Raw genomic sequence first — 6,229 nt, forward strand, 5'->3', positions numbered from 1 at the left:
AAGGAAGTATTGTAATCGCGAAAAGTTTCAGGCAGCACATTTCAACAAAAATACCCATTTTAACCGCTATCGAATGCAATTTAACGATGTTTCTGCGTGATATCTGTACGTAAGGAAAGAATAAAATACTCTTTTCCTCCAAAAAAATTATAAAACTGCTTGAAAATGAATTTTGAAGAGAATTTTTCGTGGCGTCTGTACGAACGTGTCTCGCATATCTCAAAAACGAGTAGCCTCAAAACGTTGAAATTTTGTATATAGAATTGCTATAACATGTAGATGTGCACCTCGTAATTTGGTTGCAATCGCTCGCACCAAACGTATATAAATATATTTATATATATATATCCACTCTGCTACTCGGCTCAGTGTGATCTCAGTTTCGTTACTCTTATATGTTTGTAAATTGTACATACAAATTGTAGTTTAAAGGAAATGTAAGAAAAAAATGCGTATAATTTAATATTCCGTACAAGGAAGTCATGTGGTGTACACATCAGATTTTTATATTCGCTATATTATTTACATTTCGGATGCAAACTGACGAAAATAACCGGATGATGACTATTTCCAGATATCTTCATGTGGAAAATCTGCTACTGCTTGAAATCGTAAAAAATGTTCCAGTATTTGGTTAACATTTTGCTCTTCTGCCGTGTTTATACAAAGATTTCATATGAACTGTTAACACAAAAAAAAAAAAAAAAAAAAAAATACTAATTGAGTATTCGAAAACACTAGAAAGTACCAAAATCTTAATTTAATTAGCCTTTGTTTTGAAGCTGCGGATGGCAGCGGTTTGTACAGCAATGATTTGTAAAACGGAAACCTAAGTTTTTAAAACTTTTATTTCGGAAAACAAGGATGATGTTAATTTTATATTCTGAAAATTATGAATTTTAAGATTCCAGTAATGCAGTTAGTAAGATGTTATGGTGTGTGTGTGATTATGGCAAAGCCTCGAGGGCTATCTGCCTAAGAGGAGGGATGCCTTCGTGGAGGACTTTCTAAGGGAAACTGGCTCGTATACACGTTACACATGGGGAAAACCACGAAAACACCCATGCAGCCAGCCCGTTCGCGGGATTCGAACCTCGGACCGAACTACGAGTGTTCAGCGACTCTACCGCTCGGCCGCTGGTGGGCTCAGTAAGATGTTATTAACAATGATGTTATAAGCAATGTTATAAGGTTTGGTAATTAATGTTATCGTGGTTCGTAAAGCAATGATGTTATTATGATTTAGGTTTTGCGGGTGTTTTGATGTTATTTTTAAGATATTATGAGATGAATGAGATTTCAGGTACGAGTTGCCTATTTTAGTTACTATTTACTGTTAATTTAATTATAATTTTTATCTTTAGCAGCGACATCAGCATCTTGGTTAATAATTTATTTTGGAAACATGATAGATCCTGAATGGGAATTCAAGCTTACTCAAGCTATGTTCAAATAGATATCGAATGGATAACACAAGCAGGAAGGGTTGACTTTACTCTTTATTTGCTACAAGGTCACAGGTGCTCTCGCACTTTGGGATACAGAGATCAACCACTTGTGGTCTGGCTGTAAAAATATAAAACTACTAGCTAACTAAAAATAAGAGTTAACTTTGAATTAGTTTACGCAATGGCTTAACGCTAAGACTGGCCTTTTAAATTATTACGTATGTAGTATGCTACTACCGAAACTACAATACGTTTTGAATAACCTAAACCTCTACTACTAAACCTCTGGCCTTATGGGGACTCATACACCTTAAAACTCATAAGGTCTTCGAATATGTGACTGTTGCCAGAATTGGGATAACTTATTTATTTTAAAAGCAATTACTTCCAACTTTTTACAGCTGACTACATAATATAGCTGATTTCTGAAATAGTAATCAAAAAGTTGGTGTTGCCACAAATATTTTTATAATTTAGTCCGCTTTGTGACAAAATCTTTCGTCATGCTTCCACCTTGCGCGCACAGCTTAAAACATTCTGTTGCATAATTTGATTGCATATTTAATATATAGCTTTCATAACATTTGCAAACTATTGTGAACCAAAAATTCTAAGAATTTCATGTTAAATTTTTATTTTATTTGTAGTTGAGTTTATAAAATGTATTTTATTAAAAAAAATCTGTAATGCTTTTGTGCATAAAATTTTTTAATATTAAAATTTTCATCAAATTTTTGGTTCAGGTAGAAGATAGTGCCCATATAAAGAATTCCATCAACTTTCATTACTTACAATTAGACATTTTTAAAATACCATGCGCGCAAGGTTGAAATATGACGAAATATTTTGTCACAAAGTGGATTAAATTACAAAAATATTTGTGGCAACACAAACTTTCTGGTTACTAGTTTCCAAAGCAGCTATATTACGTAGTCAGCTGTAAAACGTTGGAAATAATTGCTTTTAAAATAAATAAGATATTCCAATTCTTGCAACAGTCACATATTTGAAGATCGTAAGGAGTTTAAGGTGCATGAGCCCCCTTAAAGGCAAACAGCAGCTGGATGAAGACTCGCATGAAATGCAGTGGCAACTCTGCTCACTTACTCTCTCTGTCTACTCTTGGCAAAAATCCACAACTTAAATACTTAGGCATTAGCAAGTAAAATTTGCATAAACAAGTTAATGCGTTTAAATCTGGCCGGAAGTGGAAAATAAGGGAGGATAGTAAAGTTTTTTAAAAAAATAAACGTTAGTGAAACTTAAGATCCTTACACTATAAAGTATTTCTCCCACTTTTCTAACGTCCTCCGTGGTGTAGTGGTTCTGCACGCTGGGCCAGTATTCCAGAGGTCCATTGTTCGATTCCCGGCGATGGCGGTTGCATATTTTTCATCTCTCTGGCTTCCAAAAAATCCTAATGTCTCTACAGTGGCGCCCGAACTAAAAGGGTTGTGGATGATGATTCTCCACACCCAGGATTTGGCAACTAGGTCCCCTAAAACCCTAGTCACCCGTTAAAAGGGAGTACATAAGGTATTTCTCCCACTTTCCTGGCATCCTTCGTGGTGTAGTGGTTCTGCAGGCTGTGCCGGTATTCCAGAGGTCCGTGGTTCGATTACCGGCGAAGGCGGTTGCATATTTTTCATCTCTCTGGCTTCCAAAATATCCTAATGTCTCTACAACACTGTTAGATCTGTCACCGTCTGTATTGACAATAAATTTGTGTAAAGTTCTAATTTTATCTGCTTTACAATTCTTCAATGCAACGTTAATTTGTTTTACTTCACTTAGAATCATTGTCAAATATGAAAACAAAATCTACATACCTTCTATCTTCGAAGTTATTTCAATATGTAATCTTACGTAGAATTTCAGTAATTGCTTGAAGCATTCTATAATCCAAACTTCTGATATAATATGTAGACTTGTATATCCCACTTCTGATATAATGTGTGGTAATAGCTTCTAGAAAAGAAATCTAAGAAACTACTTGAAAGGACAGCACGTTTAATTACATTTAAAGTATTTACATCTTTAACAAATAAGTTAGTTTAAACTGAATTAACTTCTTCAATACATTTTTATTTACGTCTTTATCGTCGTCGTTCACCTTAATGTGTCAAAATAAGCGGACGCGTCGGGAAACTGGAACAGAGAATTGGGACTATGTTTTTACATAGTTTATTTAATTCATTAAAAAATTTGTCGCGCACAGTTTCAATTGTCTGTTTCGGCAAAACGCGTGATGGGGTTAGCTTAGTTCGAATTCATTTTAAAAAATTTCCCTTGACAAGCCAAAATGAACTAAGGCTAATTAACCATTTACCGCTTCTTAATTTAAATTTTTTATTTTTACCTCAATCAATTGATTAGTATTTTACTTTGTTTCATATCTACTTAATTCGTTTAGCATATACTTAACTATTTTTATTTTTACCTCGATCAATTGATTAGTTTTTTCTGTGTTTTAAATCTACTTAATTCGTTTAGCATATAGCTTACTATTTTTATTAATTTTACTTGTAAATATTCATATGTTGTATATTTCTCCTTTTTTTCACACATTTCATAGCAACTAAATATGCTTATGTTGAAGTTTTCACGGAGCCACAGTTTTTGGTAACTTTTTAGCGTGCGCACTAAAATTTATCTTCTAATTTGCTTAATTTTGCAGCACAATAAGCAAAATTTTTGACCACAATGTCTTTTTTCGTATGTTCTTACTACGTAACTTCAAATTATATATATATATATATATATATATATATATATATATGATATCATATATATATGATATTTTGCAGGAGTCTTGGCACATGAATGACAAAGCTTGGCATTGTGATGGCTGAGTGTTAAGTCGGTATCCAAAGACGACACAGGATTTCACTCTTTACTATTCCATATCTTTATTTCAATTTCAGAAGCATATCAATGTTCGTTACTAAATAAGACTACTTTAAATTTCCTGCGTCATACTTTGAACAAAGAAAAGCAGCAGCGAGGTGTTGTAGCGCAGCAGGAGAGGAGCTTCTGTTATTGCGTGTGTCAAAATAACGCGAGCTCATTATTTATACTAGCGGTTACGTAATAAGCTGGCAAGTTCTGAAAGGTACTGGTCTAAAGGGGAGATTCTAAATTGCAGAAAGTTAATTGGAGGTTGTTTGTTCGCGTAGAGCAAAGCCATCGTATTTTTTATATTTTACATCGTCCCCCCCTCAAAACGAGTGGCCGGGCGAGCGAAGCATTAGTACATTAGTGAAGCCAGGAGTATGAGAAAAGACATGAAAAACATCCAGGACACAGCTTACAGGCTTTAACTATGCCCTATAATAACTCATAATCTTTCTCATATAATTACAAAATTTTGAGTTATATAGTTTTACAAGAGAACTTATTACAGTCATAAAAATCATGAATTTTTCTCAAAATGTCCATGGAAAGTGAAATTTTAGTTTTAAAGTCCTTTCATAAAAATATTTGAAATTCAATGAAATACTTTTTAAAGTCTCCTGATGCCAGTAAGTCCAGAAGATAAAAATGAGCTCACAAATATGATACACTTTTTTCCAATAAATATGGTTCCATAATAAATTCTGAATAGATCTTCTCATTGTAGGTAATGAACAATATACTGACATAATTTAAAAATTCCATACAAAGCATTATGATATAATACCTTTAGAAAACAATTCAATATAAATAATAATATGATACAATAAGACATTAACACTTTGAATCAAAAGTTTGGCATGTCCTCTTCAACAGATCAGCCTGACTAGCTTGCTGATGGTTGGGAGGTGCTAGGTACAAAATATCAAAAACTTCCGTTGCCTAATAAAAGGTAACTGGTTTTGGGCATTGTACATAGTATCAAAGTGTTTTTATAAAAATACAAAATCCTACAAAATTAAAACTTAAGACAAATAACTTGTATAGTCTAGTTAAAGCCTTTGCTAGAAATTTAGAAACTAGAAATAAATATTACCCTACAACAAGAAGAAAGAAAGAAAATTTGTTACAAAATAATCTAAAATTATGTGAAAAAATATCTCATCAAGACATGAGATATATAATTTTGAAACATACAAAATATAAGCTTTTGAACAATAAATTTATAATACGTAAAATTTTGAGTTCAACAATAATTTTTAGATTCCTATGAAAATTTGAGTTTTTAATTCTGTTTATATATACGTGACATTACTTTTTTACTAATTTCTTATCATTAAAATTGTGTATTGGATAATCAGCGACATACTGTAAACGACATAAAATATGCATAAAATGTAAAGCATAGCTTATGAAATAACGAGAATACTCATTAAGTTTGTATTTTTATGTTATTAATAAAATACTTTTTAGATTAAAAATGCATTAGAAACTATACTTTCATTGAAAATGCTACGTACTGAAACATTTGAAATTTACGGATTTATTATTATGCACAATGAAAAAGATTTGTATAGGTATTCATTAATATAAATCTTATTCATTACATTAATACTAATAATACATCAACAACTTTTAAACCATCGCGTCTCTCTCTATGCATATGTAAATATATGATTTATTAGATGTGTGTTTATTTATATGTATATATGAATATAAAAATGAGCATTGCGAACCTGCTTAATTGAAGTTACTTCTAATTCACATAATGATCATGTAATTGGCAGCAACTGTACTCATCAGTTCTTTGCACATTATCCTGGCTGTAGAATACACAGTGAAAAATAATTTCTAAGCGTAGGCACGAAAGAGTGTACACGTTTTGTGTT

This window comes from Stegodyphus dumicola, chromosome 3 (genome assembly GCF_044657685.1).
Source record: "Stegodyphus dumicola isolate Sdum_Otavi_A_Nest chromosome 3, ASM4465768v1".
Taxonomy (NCBI): domain Eukaryota; kingdom Metazoa; phylum Arthropoda; class Arachnida; order Araneae; family Eresidae; genus Stegodyphus; species Stegodyphus dumicola.